This window comes from Anas acuta, chromosome 4 (assembly GCF_963932015.1).
Source record: "Anas acuta chromosome 4, bAnaAcu1.1, whole genome shotgun sequence".
In the NCBI taxonomy this organism is placed as follows: Eukaryota; Metazoa; Chordata; class Aves; order Anseriformes; family Anatidae; genus Anas; species Anas acuta.
This window is the reverse complement of record NC_088982.1, coordinates 31797606-31814081: the sequence shown is the minus strand read 5'-3', so window position 1 is coordinate 31814081 and position 16476 is coordinate 31797606. Positions and strand designations below refer to the sequence as shown.

The 16476-nt window shown below is 48.3% G+C and overlaps 1 protein-coding gene across 5 annotated transcripts in view; it reads left to right on the top strand.

Annotated features, from left to right (window-relative positions):
• The window catches only part of ARHGAP24 (Rho GTPase activating protein 24), a 143136-nt gene that overhangs the window by 51045 nt on the left and 75615 nt on the right, over positions 1–16476 (top strand). Inside the window, exon 1 of one of the 5 annotated variants that reach the window (XM_068680547.1) lies at positions 11127–11404. The exons of 3 other annotated variants lie outside the window; for them this stretch is intronic. The gene's annotated coding sequence lies outside the window, so the exon portion shown is untranslated. Of the gene's footprint in view, positions 1–11126; positions 11405–12097; positions 12134–16476 lie in introns of those variants that run through there. One more of the 5 variants, XM_068680548.1, reaches the window with a different exon arrangement.

Genomic DNA, 16476 nt, shown 5'->3' with positions numbered 1-16476 from the left:
TATTAAAGTGTATTAAAAGGAGATTTTGCCAAAAGGTTGATTTTAATAACACGATAGCTGCTGATTTAGATGATAATTTCTTCATCGTTGCAAATAGAAATCTACACCCCCAAAAAAAAAAAAAAAAAGCAGGGTTCTGTAGTCTTGCATGTGTATGAAAAAGGAACAATTGGGGAAAGCTGACCTGTACTCTTTGAGAGAAGAACAGCAGCGTGGTGATGTTTGTTCTTCCTCTGAAGTGAAACAAGACATCCCGGGGAGGTTACTCTGTCCCCTCTTGCTTTTCTTTTAAAGTAAATAAGATCAACTCATGCTTCCTAGAACTGCTCTGGGGCATCTTTTTCCCAGTGGATGCAGAGGTTAAAGTGATTGAATGAGGTGCCAATTAACAAAGAAAAAAAAATACACCCCTACTGATAGCAATTAGGTGAGTAATAAATGATTGTGCAGGGCTTTCATTTTCTAAGAAGCATTCAGTTGTGTTCAATAATCATATTTTAAAGTGAAGAAACAATTTACTGGCTGTCTTAGGGAGATGTAGGCATCTCAATACTACCTCGTATTTTTCTGCAATAGGGTACTTGCTTTCCCTAAGAACCACGTGCAGTTGAATGTGGTCATAAACTAGCAGGGAATTAAGTGATGGATAAGGAAGGAATAACTACTGGTGACGTTTTGCTTGGATACTCGCCAGTCCCTGATTCGCTGGAGAACCCATTGCACGTTGCTTTTCTTTCTGTCGGCCTTTGGTGTATTTCTGCTTTCAGCAGAAAATGCTGCCGTGGGTTTAGGGCCTCCGGGGTGGCAGAGGAGCAAGCGGACAGCGAGGTGCTAGTCCTGCAGGTCTGGGTAGGTGTGTGCTTGGCTGCTGGCTAAGTAGGGGCGATGGGATGCTGCAAGGTGGGCGTGAGAGGAAAAGGAAGTGTGGTAATTTTTTTTCCAAATGGTTTTTGCATGATCAAGGATGTTAAAAGAAGCAGATCCTTTCAGTTTTTTTTTTTTTTTTTTTTTTTTCTTCTTCCTTCTGCACTTTTCCCAGTGCTGTAAAGCACAACTCTGATGACATGCATGTCAACTTACCATGGACCCAGGTTTTTCAGCTCCTTTGGCTCTTTTAATATTCACATGGAATCAAGTGAGCCACTTGCTGCCTAATTGCTTTAATTTGCATGCCGATCAACTCAAGTGACAGCAACCGAGTTGGAAAAGCACTCTGAGCCCTTGGGATGGGAGGCAGGTAACATCTGTGTTAACACCACTTTCTCGATGCGTAGTCAGTGGCTTGGAGCATCTCACATTACGAGGGCTTTTCTCACCCTGCCTGGCCCAGGTCTGTCTCATGGTACCTGGGCAGCTCCTCGCTGGGGACTGATCCTGCGGCGCTCCCGTGTGCCTGCAGCTCAGAGCAGCCATCTGAGAGAGAGCTGCTGGCTGCGGTGCTCTGCACACTGTGATCTTGGCAGGGTTATTTCCCTAGCTGGAACGGGACATGGCACCCCATTGGAATATGGCGTTACACCAGTTAAGACGAACTGCTCAGTAAAGAGAATATAAGGTCACTTTTGCTTTGAACGGATACATCAGACCCTTAAACGTTGCTACTAGCTGGTTGCCTTCATGGTAAGGAGAAAGCTTTTGTAGTGTAACTGTTCTGGGGTACGCGGGGGACTCCTGCCTACCCGCAGCCTTCGTTTTGCCCTCTGTGCTCTTGATGCCACCGCGGTGTGGGCTGTGGCTGAGCCGAGGCGGTCTCCAGCTTCTTTTCTTCTCCTGAATCATGACTGTGTTTTTTCATGGGAATCCTGAAAAGATAAGATGAAAGGCGATGTAGACAAAGGCCTATTTAAAAATAAGGCATGCTTTTCATCATTGAAGGTTTTTCTCCTGAAATCTTAGAAACGGCTGCCTGTAATCATGTGGTGTTTTCTCAAAGCAGACGACTTTCACCAACGAACTTGGCTTAGGCTGTCTTGTAGAGCAGCCAGAGGAGAGGTAATATTTACCAGATTTGACATGGGAGGTCAGTGGGAATGTAAATAGAGAAGTCCTTCAAAAGACAGCGAAGTCAGAGCAATCATCCTGCAGCTTTGACAAATTTACTAACATCTGTTCTGGTGCCATTTCTGCTGCACAGACCTGCCATTAACTGCGGAGAGGAGAGGGTTTTAATTAACCGAGCAGATTGACATGCACAACTTTGATAAGATTGCGCCATCTGGGAGGGTTAGATTTGCAATTCTCTCCGCAGCTTCCTGGATTGGGGTCTACGTGAGCAATGCCCCAGTGAGTCTCAGGAAGACGCCCCGATGCTCGCACAGCCGCGTTGGTGAGGGATTCGCATGGTCCCGAACAGCAATGACACTGAGATTAATAAGCAGCAAAACAAAGCCCACCTTGCTGAGAGATGAATTCCCTGCGAGCAATGTGTCACTGGGTTCGTACGAATTCAGCAGCTCAGGAGATCGCCCTTAATTCAGATGGAAATTGATAAATAAAGTCTCGCTGTGTTGTAAATGCATAACGCATGGAGTATATTCAGCTTATGCTTTAGTATTCGTCATCTCATCAACTTGTAATAGATCAGAGCAGGGTGTTTAGTGTGGTGAGATGTGGCTATAAATAAGGGGCTTTTATAGGTTCAGAGAAAATCTTTATGCGCTTTAATTGTGTAGACAGGTTCAATTCCCAGGGAGGCCACGAGGGAAATCTATTGATAATTTTAATCCCGAATCCATTTGATTTAAGTTTTTGAAACATGCTGAGCCAACTTTTCCGTGTGGCAGTGTTTCTGCTGAAGCAGCAGGTGTGTTGCGTCTGGGGCAGTGCTCGAGCTGGGCTCCCCCGTGTACAGTGATGAAGTGCCTGGTGAACAGACAGAGCCCTTTGGGACATGGTGCTGCTACGCTGGTGCTGCTTACAGTTGTCTGAAATCCCAGGGAGCCCAGTCTGTCACCTTTCTCTGTAAAATAAATGCACACTTTATTCAAAAATGAATTAAAAGCTTCAAAAAGTACGGGTCCTGAGCCAGCCTTTTAAGCTCAGGTAACTACTTCCCAGTTTGCCAGTGCTCTCCTCTCTGAGTGAGGTGGTTTTCTTTCTGCTTTAATACACGAGCTGATACTAAGAGCTGATACAACAGGCAGGTGTGTCAGATGTTGCAGGAACCTGAAGGAAACTCTTGTCAGGAATTCACAAAGTGTCTGAGAAGTCTGAGCGGCTCCATAGGAGGCCACAGATAACAGTCTGGCAGTCTGGCTGGAGTGCAGGGAAGCAGCTTCAGTCTCTCTCTCACTTGATAATGGCAGTGGGTAAAACCAGTAACTTTTGCTTTGCTTTTTGGGTGTCCCGTTTCTTCAGAATCCCGGGGCGAGGAATTGGGTTGTCTTTTCTAGCTGGACCGCCTCTTGTTGAAGCGGCAGCAGCCTCATTGCAGGCTGCTCTGGCAAATGCCTGCAGCTTGTGCCGCTGTTGTCTGGGGTGTTCAGTACTCGCTGTGCTGCAGGAATACGTGCAGCTCTTCCAGTTTGTGTCATGGGAGGGTGTCGACTAACCCTGGTGTTTATAAATCCTGGTTATGCCTGGCTGTAGGTCTTCGAAGCGCACGGAAGGGCACTGGATTATTTGTAGGTGCTGTGGGTCTGGCTGGAAAGCCATGCCTGTGTATGCATTTTGTATGGATGGGCACGAGAAAGAAAGCCATGTGAGCACCAAATGAAGTCGTGCATTGCCAGGTGTATCTGTAAATCCAGGGAAAGGGGCAGAGAAGGATACATGGAATAAGGGAAACGCTTCTCAATGCGAGCGCACATCTGCAGTTTGGAAAATGTTGCATTTGTAGCAATAATAGAGTGAAACTCTTTTGTGCTTATGAAGTCCTTGTGTTCCAGCTGAAATTCTTTAAGTGTTTTTGCAGGATGTAAGTGACCCCATGCATCATGCAGCGGTGCAGAGCTGTCTGAAGGCTGCCCCTCACTGTGCAGCCCCACTGGCCTGCAAGGTCTTGGTGACCTCCTGTCGGGAAGTGGCGCTGGCTGCTTCCAAAATGTTCTTAACCTGTCCTATGTCCTGCACGCTGGCGTGTAAGGCATGGGTAAGTACAGAATACTTGAGCCAAGATGTTGTGGGTGCTTGTCCCTGTGGGTTGTGTGTGTCTGTGTCAGGCAGGGAGAATGGTGCTGCTCTGCATCATTAGCACAGAGCTGGCTTTGAGTTCACTGAGTTCCTCCAAGTTCCTGTCACGCCTGTAACAGACACAGATTTACACAGGCCTTCAAGGTGCCTCAGCTTCTTGGCAGTCAGTAAGGATTGCTTGTTTCAGGGTGAAAGGGAGGCAGAGTTGTGCTGTATCTCCTTGGAAAAATGTGCTCCTGAGGGTCACAGAGGAAGAGGTTATCCAAACGGTTTAAGACCGTGCTGAACTAGGACATCTATCGCATTTATTTGTGGGTGATGACAGAATAAAAAGTCAAGGTTTGTTCTCCTCAAGGAGGGAGCAAAGCAGCACCTTGCATCCCCATCCAGGTGCAAGAGGATTGCAGCCAACCTGCTGCACAGGTCAGCGAGGCACAGCGCCCCTAAACACCACCGGGGCCATAAGGCTGGCCCCAAACCTCCGTTGTGTGCAAAATACATCCTTGGCTGCATGCTAGCAACGAGCCTGGATGTTTTCTGACAGGGCTGAACCCCGAACATGTTTCAGTCCCACCCTTGGGAAGATGCTCACAGCTTTTTCTCCCCAGGCAGGACTGACCAAAGAAGCAGGGGGCTGCTGAGGAGCAAGCAGCTGCCGAAATGGCCGTGCAGGTAGGAAGGAGGCTCTTTGAGGCTGTAAACTCGGGCTCCTCAGTGCAAACCACATTAGGCATGAGGGAACAGCTGTCCCCTGCCTTTGCTGTAGGACAGGGCTTGTCTGGTGGGGGCACCTCCGGAGCAGCACCTCCGGAGCAGAGGCTGGGGAATTTGGGCATTACACTGCTGTTCTGCAGCTGCCCTTCCCTGGTCTCCTAGGTGTTTCGCTGCTGCCTCGGTACATTTGTTTTGCTATCTGTGGAAAGGAGAGAAAAATATTTATCCGCTTATTGTAGCCTAGAGGAATAATCTGTTTATGTTTACGCAACTCCTTTCGCAAAGATATTTTATTGGCATTAGCTCCAGGAATGTCTGTTCTCTTCATCTGGTCCCCTGAAGAGAGTAGTTAATACTCAGTTGACCCTTATTATTTTAGGACTTAGCTACAAAGTAAATGGAAAATAAGTGAGTATTTACTACTACTCTTCTGTGTCTGCTTACAAACTAAACAAAAGCACTTTTGTGTACGAAGGTGAGATTTCTGCCTTCTCACCGTATTTTTCCCCTGGCCCTTTCTCAGAGTTGGATCAGCGCGAAGTACAGACATTTAACTTGGCCTTCCAGCCTGCTTGGGTCCACGCTTCTGGAGCACCCTGCTGGTCCTAGCTGGCAGGTTGCAGCTGGTGTCTGTGAGCTGGGAGCTGGCGGTGCACAGCCAATTCTTGGCCCGTTGCTGCTGTGCTCTCCTGGAAGCCCTGGCATATAAAAAAACGTGTCACGCCACGCCATGGTGAGAAAGCAGCCGTGGCTGGCCTCCTGACAAAGTTACACGGCATAGGGCAGGTCTCCTCTGGGACCGGTGCTGTAATCCATCATGGCTACCAGGGTCCAGATGTGCGATCTAACGCAGATGTTAATATTTTATACGTTAGCTGTAAGTCACTGCTTTCTCGAGGACCTTGAAAGGTCCTGCAGGCAAAGCACTTTGGAAGAAACGCGTTTCCACTGTCTCAGCAGAGCAGTGGTTATCGCCCTCCAAGTTGGGATCGCCCATCAGCAATGGTGTTGTGGGCTGGTAGGTAGCACAAAACCCACCCAGAAGTTTTAAGAGAGCAGAGGCCCAATATGCCTCTTCTCCTGTAACTCCTTCTGTCCAGAGCAAGATGCAGTCCTCCTCCACGCGTGCTCTGCCCTTGCCTCTTGCACTGGCCTGGCTGCCAGAGCTGCTCCCGATGGCAGTCCTGTTTCAGGATGCTTCCCCAGCAGGAGCAATACGCCCATCCCAACTCACCAGAGCTGTGGCCTTCCAGACTTCCTAGTTTGAGAAGAAAGCTTCAACCCACACAAAAATTAGAAGACAAGTGAAGGAACAAGGTGTTGTTTAAAGTACAAAAGAATGACTTGTTCGTTTCAAGGTGATTTCAGTGTTTGTAGCTCCTGATTCATAACTGGGGTTGCACTGTTGGGTCCTATAGAGGAGCTGTACTGCCCCATGGGCACGTCTCACTGGGCTGTTGGAGGAGAACTTGCTGGGAAACAAACCTTGCAGGAAACAGCAACCTGTCTGTGCTTTTGCTGCTCCCTAACAGCAGAGGATTTGAGGAGTTATGCTTCCCGTTCGAGTGAGCAAGATTAGGGCTTTTTCTGGCTCACCTAGAGGGTTTTCATGATCAAACCTCAAAACCACATTCTTCTTCAGAACTTCTGCTTATTTCCTCGTCTCCTCTCTGGATTTGAAACCTTGGTGCTGCTGTCACCAGTGTTTCACTGTGGTGTGGAGGGAGCCTCAGGCAGAACAAGCATTTGGGCTCTTCTCACCTTATAATGGTCAATTCTGATTAATCACCTAAGGTACCAAAGTCCATACTCTGTTGAACAAGGTATTCATGGTTCTCATGGCACACGTACGTAAAGCATCAAGCTGCTGCTTTTGGGAATGCGCTGGAGGACCCATCAGGTTTCCTGTGCTCTCCCTGACTTCAAGCTAGTGTGACTGCGTAATACATTTTGAATCCACATCTAAGCTTTCTGAATTCCCTATTTAATTAATAATTTTGTGTTTACTTTTTTAAAAAACCAAGTAAATAACAGCTGGTGTTTGCTTATGCCAGGAGGACAAACGCATTACACAAACACCATACTTTCTCAGCATCAAAACTGAAAACGAGTTCATGTCTGAAGGGCCATTGGCGTACTGATATGTGTTTATAAACCTGTGCAGTTCAAAGTAACAGATACAAGGGGAAAAAAGAAAAGATGTCGTAACAGATTTCAGCAGAAAAAAAAAAAAAAAAATTCTTCCAGACCTGCTATAACATTTCTCATGCTTCCTGTTTCCCCTAGGAATAAGCTCTTTGCGAAGTAGCATATTTTGGCAATTCCTCCTTGTGACCTAGCTCCTGGAGAGAGTTTGTCTAAGCTGAAGGGCAGGAGGGCAGCCAAAAATGTAATTGGGCAAGTTAAACAGTTGTGCAGCTGAGAGCCCTTCATGTGGTACAGCTGACCATGAGAAGATGTTGGTATGTCAGACGAGCTATTTGGGCATCCCTCTGGGTTGCGAATACAAAATCCCCAAACATGTGCACCTGCAGAGGAAGGCTCATTTCTTACGTATCAGCTGAATTGGATTTGGCCCGCGGTGCAGTTGGAAGGAAAGAGCTTGGGAAGATTTATTCCTGCGTTACGATATGTAAAACCAGATGCTGCATCTGTATCTCACAGGAAATCATTTCTGTGCCCAATTCCCATTTTCTGTGATTGCAATCTCCTCTCCCTTTTGGTATGTCCTTTAGTTTGCTGTTCTAGTCCTGCCTGTGACTGACTTTTCACCTACCCCCAGAACGCGTGTAGCCCAGTTGCACCCTGTGGAGTCATCAGAAAACCAGTTGGGTTTCTCATAGGAACTTCTTAATGCCTGTCATCCTAGCGCATTTCTTTTAGCAATTTTAAGGACCAAGTTTCCAGCTTTACTTCCAACAGGGATTACACCTCACTGACAACGAGAGACTTGCGGATCATGTAGAGGGCAGATCCAAATCGGGACATCCCCGCGTTGTCTGGGAGCTTTGAACAGAGGACCCGACGTGTTCTTGTCACATGAAATTCACAAAGCAGTTGGGGAGTGCTCTGTATTTTTAGGATTCCTCCTCAGCATTCTTCTATGAATACCCCCATGGCTTAGCTGTCCTCCTTCATACTTGTTCTTTGATGTGTTGGTGCTCGTATTATTAAATGCATGACATAAAGCACAAGGGATCCACCGGACAGCCAAATTTACAGTGGTGTATGATCCTTAGGATTCGCGTCTCTGGGTGTTGCTGTCTTTACACATGGGTGTAGCCCTGCTGGCACCTCTGAGCACATTCCTGCCTTAAATCCCACTGAAATACGCACAATGAACAAAAATCACTTTCTGAGGCCACGTGAAGCATTACAAATAATCCCGGAGTGCTCAGTTATGGTCTCTGCAGTAATAAGGAAGGGTCTTTTCATAGGGATGTTGGAAACTTGAAGCAAATATTTTAAGTAGCAGGCCCTGGACCTAAGAGGCGGAGCAGAAGTGCCTAACCAGTTGGTGTGATCAGGTAATAACGTGGAACTGTGCTCTGTGCTGTGCTCTGCACCTTTCATGGGTGATTAATCTTCATTTTTTGGTGCTGCTGTCCTCCCGAAGTCACGCTCCCAGCGCATGTCAAATGAAAGACAAGGGCTGGCTGAGGGGCAGCAGGGCTTCACGGAGCTGCTCCTGCTTTACGATGAGTGAAGAGCGTATGTGAAATGGGCTGGTGACAGAACACCCCGTGCTCTTCAGGGGCCCCTTTTGAAGCCAAGATGCTCCTTCGCCTGTGCCCAGCTCTTGCCCTTTGCCTCAGCTGGGCCATTCATACGCAAAGCGTGGCCCTCCAGTGTGTTACAGGATAACAGCAGAGGTGTGTGCTGGAAACGTGCCCTGGTTTGCCTCTAGCTCTGTGATGCACAGTATATCCAAGTGAAGAAAAGCTCAGTCTGTGACCACTTGCTGCTTTGGTCGCAGTTAAGAAAACATCAGTGCCTTCCCGGGCAGTGGATGCTGTTTCTGCCGGGCCCCAGCACATCTCCATCCCTGTCCTGCCCCTGCACCGAGGGGGCTGGCAGCACTGTGGGGGTTTAGGTGGATGTCCAGGAGGAACGGTCTCTGGAGGGTTTCACCAGCAGCCCTTCCAGTGGCAGATCACTGATCCTCACTGTGATGCGGTGCAGCCGTCTGCAGGGCAGCGATCTCGTTGCCAGCTCAGGACTGAACTTCTCCAAATTTTGGCCAAGCCACTCCTGTGTTTCCACTCTTTCCACTCTTTCCCTGCGCAGTGCGAGCCAACGCCTGGCTGCTCGGGCAGGAGCTGCCTGCCGGGTGCTCGTGTCACTCTGCCCGCAGTGTCCTCCCACCGGAGCAGCTGCAGAAAGCTGGCTGCTGGTCTGCAATGCTCAGAGCTCTCTTTTTTGTGCCCCTGGCGGGTGGGGAGGACCGTGGAGCACCGCAGAAGGTGGTATCGAGCTGGATCTTTGCTCGGCGTGGCTGCGGCCCGGGGCCACGTCCATCCAGACGGGAGCGTTCCCCTGGCACGGGTAGGGGCAGGGATGCAGCATCGGGGGATGACGTACTGGGAGGGGAATGTTCCCCTCCTCTGGTGGCTTGACTGGGTGCAGCTGGGCCTCAAGTGTGTTTTAAAGTATTTTCTCATTAGGGTCAGCTTATGGGAAGTAGCAGATGGCAGAGCGGGGCTAAATTAGTGAGAGACGTGTGCTCTGTTAATGCTCTTTCTCTGTATAAACAATAGCTGGAGAGTGAAGCAGGAACGAAGACGCTGCTGTGTTTGTGGCTGCCTCTGCTGCTAAGTAGATGCAGAGGTCTACGGCGTGTTTTGTCAGCAGTGAAAAAGAGTAGGAGGAATTTGCCAGTCCTCCCACAAGGGAGGAAAGATTGCAGCTCTCCTCTCCTTGCAACAAAAATAAAAGTGCTCGAAAGCATGTGAGGGAAGAAAGAAAAACGCAGAGACAATTCTACATTAACAGCCAACCAGACCATATACTGTTGATCTCCTCTGTTTCAGCTTCTTCATATGAAAACCGATCAAACTAAGGATATTACAAACAGCGTTTCTCCTCTGCTATTCCCAGAAACTCTCAAACTTCCTAGTGTTTGAATCCGTCCTAAAATACTGGTTTGAAATACGTGCATCTTTTTCTCGCAGCTGTGTGTGTATGTACAGAAATGTAAACATACAAATGCAGCTCGGCACAGCTGCTTATGGAAAGCGTCTCTGCCAGTGGCAGTTTCTCTATGGAAGTGAAGAAATAATTTTTCTTGCAAATTTATGGTGCCTGAGGAAGTCTCAGAGTAAAGATATGGATGTCACTTTCTTGGCGGTGTGTGTTATGATAGAAAGGGGAATCCTTGATGCTTTTACGGCGTAAATCAGCTGGGCAGGGATCAGCCCCAACCCTCAGCATGGTTTGGACGTCCCCGCGTGCTGCCAGGTGAACTCTTGGTGTCTGCCTCACGACCAAAGCAACCACCAGGAGATGGATTTTAGCTTTACCAGCCTTTTATAATGCCACAAACAATTGTTGCCAGCAGCTGCCTGCATCTTCTCACTTCTCAGCTTCTTTGCTACGTCTGCCTGCGTGCAGCAGTGTAAAAATGTGCAAGCCTGGTGTACGCTGATGGGGAGTTTTGCATCTAAATATGCTCCTGGGATCCCAGCTTGGACATTAGCAGCACTGGTGTTGGTGTCTCAAACGATCTTTTTGCAGCCTTCGTCTTTGGGGATTGTTCTCAAGCCACAGCAATGAGAATCTGGGCAAAATAATTACCTCGGATTTCTGTCCTGCACTTTGCAGCCTGGGCTGTGTGCTTCCACGTGCAGTGTCCTCGTGGGTCGCTCACCGACAGCCCTGCAGGACAGCCCCTTCTGCTGCCACCCTCCTGGTGTGGTAGCTGGTACCAAATCCTGCTCCAGTGCCCGTGCCGAACTGTGTGGTGGAAGCGGGTGTTAAGACTATTAGAAAAACAAACACAAAACTGTAAAACCCAACAATGTGAAACATTGTTTTCCAGCAGGGCAGACAGATCCCTGAACAACTTGGAGACTACTTACTAAGGAGATAGACTTCCTCCAGGGATCTTTATCATAAAAGCAGCTTAAGTGACTCACTCTTTCCCTGAGGACATTCTTAAAACAACTCCACTCGTTTTGTCTCTGAGTGGTCAGAAAGAGGGATTTATTTTTTGCTGTCCTTCAAAAAAAAAGAAAAAAGCAGGGGGTGGGGGGGGGGGAGAGAGAGAGAACTCTGTTTAAAAAAGTCAGCAGCCATATTTCCAGGAAAATCTGGGCTGTATTTAATACTAAAGGTCTGCATGCAGCTCCCTAACGCATGGGCTGACTGGCACTATGCTCACTCAAGCAAGTGCTTCAGCAAAAAATTCAGCACTATTTTTAGTTCTCTTACAACAAACCACTTGATTGTAAGGCCCGGGGAGCTGTGACATTGTGATTGCTGGAGCCGACAGGAGACGCGGCAGCCTGTTAGCTACGCCGAGGAGACCCAGCCGATGTGGAGAAGCCCTCATCGAGAGCAGGTAAAATCCTGTAACCCTTGGTGTGCCCGGGAAGTGGATCCGCTGGTCAGAGACAGGGCAGGAAAGCGTTAGCTGGCTGGCTCTATCCGCTCTTGCCTTTAAAGATTTCATTCCGTAAATTCCTGTCCCGACTGTCAGCTTTTAAACCCTCTCCACTTTTTTTTTTTTTTTTTCCTAGCCTTTTCTGGGGTTTTACAGGATCTTGGGCGAGTTAGCAAATGGCAGGAGTGAAAAAGTTTCCGAAGTGAAGGCATTCTGCTTTAAAAACAAAACAAAACAAAAAACCCACAGCCATTTCAGTGTCGGGGTGAGTAGCCTGTAACCAAGTCCTACAACCCCTTCCTCCCTCCCTGCTAACTTTATCGACTCGCAAGAGGAAAATCCCCTGCCTGGGACTGAGGGGGTTCGATCGGAGCAGCCCGTGGGGGCTCCTGGCAGACTGAGCGCGGTGCCTGGCGCGGGTCGGCTCTCCCTGCGCGGCCTCTCCCGGGCAGCAGCACCGACCTCCCTTTGTCCCCGTGGGGGTTGGCACGGCTCAGCCCCACGCCAAGGAAGCTGGTCCCGTGGGGTCTGTGCCCGCAGCCCCAGGGGCGAGGTGGTTGCCATTCCCAGGCGATGGAGTCACGGCGGGGACGGCCGCCAGCCAGCTGATAGCGGCAGCCTCGGGGCTGTCGTGCCCGCGGTGCCCCTGCCCTCGCGGACTCCGCTGCCAGCGTGTGCTCCTGCCAGGTGAGATCTCGGGGCCTCAGGTTTATTTCCCGGAGGGTTGGTGCTCCGTGGCGTGCCGTGGCCCTGTTGTGATACTGCCAAGGAGATGAGCTCCCAGATTTCGGCAGCATCCTGCCCGCTGCCTCCTCGGTTCGTGGAGCTGATGCTTACAGCGTGCTTCGTTTGGAGAGAGGGCTCCGGGCTGTTGGTTGTGCAGCTCCTGGCTTTCACAGGCACGGGAACAGCAGCTGGGATTAGGGAAGGAAGCTTTCACACACGTGATATACCTGGGGTAGTTGTCTATGCTTTGCTGTTTTGTGTTTTCAGCCTTTTGTTTCAACTCGGTTGAGCAATGTTTGCCAAGTCCTTGCTTTGGTCAGTCTCAGACTTCAGGGTGAGCCTTCAAGTTTAGCTGCTTTTTGAAACAACTGTGGGCATGGCACTGTCTGTGACAATATTATCTTAAAAGAGCATGGCGTGCCTTTTTCTTGATGCGTTGTTGGAACGCACGAGGAAGGGGCTCAGCTGAATTCCCACGAATCCTGTGTTTAACACCCCTGCCTGCCTATCAGCTGGCCGTGCTGGGAACGATTTGCCCTCATTGATGCTGGCAAACTAGATTTACCTCCTCCAGAAAGAGTTTCTGGCACTGATCGCTGAGTTGCCAGTCACAACAATGATTACTGACTGAAGGCAAGTGGAATGAAGAGTCAATTACTCCTTCATCTGAATTCAGCAAACTGAGTTCCCATACTCTAGAACTTATTATGATTATAATTAGTTGGGTTAATTCTGGAAAAAGTAGATGAGGTTTCACAAGAATTTCAATGGCAACTGTTCAGGGCTCTTGCAAACAGCACATCTCTGGGAGACGCTGTGTGTCTCTGTGTAGGTCAAAGCTGTGTGTCTGCTCATGGAGGCCAAATGCACAAATGGTAGCAACTGCTGTAAACGAGGGCCGGAAATGTCTCAGGCAACACCGTGTGCTGGTCTGCCTCCTCCTGTTACCCTGAGTGTTTTGTGGGCTGCTGCCAAGCAAACCGCTTGGACAGGGAGCCCTTGAACAGGGAGCTGTCACTGCTGTGGCCACTCCTTCGTCTTGGAAGATGCCTGGGCAGGAGGCATCACGCTGCCTTGCAGGAGGATGATGCCTTGTGCACCACACAGGGCAGGGACAGGCACATGTGGGCTGGAGTCCCACATGTTGTTCCTCCGTTCCTATCTGCGAGCAGCAGGGCTAATCGAGTCCTTTGGCAACAGATATTAAAATTAGGGTCTTAATATTTAGTAAGAACTCCAACCTGTTTGTGTGTAGTCATTTCTTCAAGTTAGTTGCTTGTTAGCAGCTCTGTGCTTGCAGCCTTGCTTGGCCTGAGAAGCTCCCTGTTGCTTTCCAGGTGGTTTGCTGTGCTTGCAGTATCCCAGCCCTCAACAGGAGCATCTGATACCTCCAAAGAGATCTTGCTCTTGCCCGATTTTGAGCCTTCAAGTTCTATTTTCCACACTTGACACAGCCTGGATAGTGTTACTGCATGGGAAATGTTTATGGCTCTGTGGAGAGGGGAAACTGCAGGAGCAGATAACAGCATTTCTGCTGGAGAATCTGTGCTGTAGCTCTGCTGCTGCTAGCTAAAGAGCGTAGCAGCATGCTGTTAGCACAGGGCAGCACGCAGCCTTTCAACTGGAGTGCTTCACAGAGCAGCTGAACAGACGGAGGGAGTTATCTGAGAAGTTCTGATGTGCAAAGGGCAGAAAAGGCCAAATAATGAAACAGTTCAGAGAGCTGCACAGCAAAGGAGAGGAGCTGAAGCCATCAACAAAGCCATCGATGGTGGCAAAGGTGAAAGCCTGGAGCGTGCCAGTCACAAATTTCATATGACAGGTGAAGGCAAGCCAGCTCTGCAGTTCAAAAACAGGGGTAGTGGGGGTGTGCTGGCTGCTGTGTGCTAGAATCAGCCTGACACAGAAGATGGTCTGTGCGGCTGGATCATCTGATCCCAATGTTCTGGTACCTTTGTGGTCCTTAAAGCAAAAAACTCCACTACCTGAGAAAAACTATGCCTGTTCTTAGCTGCCTTACTCGAAGGCACACCAAAACATCAGCTGTTAAGGGCTTTTTTTGGTAGTATGGGTCTTACCACGTGAGAGGTAGGTGGTTGCAGTGCTCCGAGGAGGTGTTATGAAGTGAGCACGTGTTTGCAGAGTATCTGGATATAAAATCCCTTCCTCCTCTTTCCCTGCAGCCCTAAGCCTCTCAATTGGGTTGGCGGGTGAGACGCTGTGCCACTGGTCCTCTGCCGTGCGCTGGGTTCAGCCAGAGGTGGTACCACAGGGGGTGTTGGAGCACCCCTCTTCTGGAGCTGCTGCTTGGTATTGCAGAGCTGCCCTGCTCTATTGAGGGGTTGCTGCTGCCTCCTGCTCCCTCTTCCTAAAACTGGGTGATGCTCGTACCTTAGTGTCCATGCATCCTCACAGAACGAACAGAAGTCTTGGTTCAAGGAGAAGCAATTTCCTTCTGTCTTCATTGTACAATCTGGGATGAAAAAGAGATAGATTGCACGTTGCTAGTGCACCCTGTATCTTCTGCAGGCTATAAAGGAAAGCAATACAGCTCAAAAGCAAATTGTGAAGTCCAGACTGCGTTGAGGCATTTAATCATAAGTTCAAAGAAATAATGGCTTCTGAGCCCTTCCCGCAGATGAGCAGTTATCACATTGTCTTTTTTCACGTACTGTAATTGCAGAGCTGTAAATGAGTTACATACTTCAGTTTAAAACTGCTTTCCATTTTTTTTCCCTAAACTTCATTAGCTAATTATAACTTGAAATAGTCTATTAATTAAACTTCATTTTGTAATGAATCCAGCTCATCCTTCTTAAGCCAAGTCTGATACAAAACCAACCTCGTTCTAATCCTTAAATGAAGCCATTGACTTTTCTGTCTGTGAATGTCAGTCAGATGGTGCAGATGACTGCAGTGCTTAACCTGACCGTTACCCGCAGACCCTGCAGCTCCCTCTTCTCCCAAGACAGACTTTATTGACTTACGAAGCGCTGTAATACAGCACATGTAACCAGGTGAGTTCCCACTGTTTGTTCCTGCTGCCAGAGGAGCAATTGCAGATTTTTTGATGCTGATTTTTCAAGAATGCACCTGCTCTTGGGAGCAGATCTTGTGAGAAGTGCATTATTGGTTTTAAGCATGAAAATAAGTGTCAGGTTTTCACCACCACCAGGAACACGGGGTTGTTCAGGTTGGGACAAGAGCCGCTCTGCGTGATGCTCCTGATTACCTGCCCCTTCTCCAGGACTGCAGATAGAGCTTGATGAAAAGCTGAGCAGTGAACGGTACTCACGAAGAGATGGACATGATTTTTTCATCAGTGAAAAAGGGATGCATTTTTCAGGCTGAATATTTTACACTTTATAAAGGAATAAAAGGCAGCTAAAAGCAGAAGAGAATGCCTTTTAAAAACAGTTGTCATACGCTTGGGGAGAGCCCAGATGATACTCGTCCATGTTAGTGCTTAGGACTGTTGGCTGAGAGCGTGTGGAAGAGCTAACAACATCCAGCAGTTGTTTCAGTTTCCTTGTTTGCGTTCTGCTTCGGGCTTTGCTTAGTTCACTTTATTCCACCCAGGGGACATTGGCACTGCAAACGAGCTGGACTTGTAATGAGCAAATACTAACTTCCTGATATGAAGTGCCCAAAAGCTAAAGATGTTCCCTGTAACAGTGAAAAGTCACCATGCTTGTCTGTGTATTATGAACACCCACCTCTCGGGGAGCTGATTGCTGGTGTTTTGTTACCAGTGGCAAGAGGTGTGTGTTCAGGTGTTGCTTGTTCATGTCCTCCCATCACCTGACATTGAAGTCTTTGCTTACTGTAAAAGACAAGGTGGCTTAGTGGCTTCATAACTTTGCACTCCTAACATGAAAACTAATGGAAAGATAGAATGAAGGTGTAAAACGAAGACCAGAGTATCTTGAATTTTGAGAGAGATGGCCATGCAATCAGAGCCTGCAATAAATGATCAAAGATGAGATAGAAAAATCTGTCCTTATTAAAAGAGGTATGTGCAAGTGTATTTGCTTAGGCGCTCAGGATTAGAAGAGCTGTGGCTGCTTTGAATGTGAAACGTGTCCTCAGGAAATAATTTTTGCATTTAAGCTTTAAGGAGTCTTGGAAGTAAAAGCCATTTTTGTGGAATTGGATTATGCCTTAGGCCTTGATTTTTATATTTTCCTGGTGTGTATCATCTTTTCTTTCTAAGATCTGCAAACAGGTTTTTCATCCTGGTTGCTACTGGCAGAAACCTGTAAATCTGATTTTTGGACAGTAGCTGGTAAATCAGAAACGCTGCA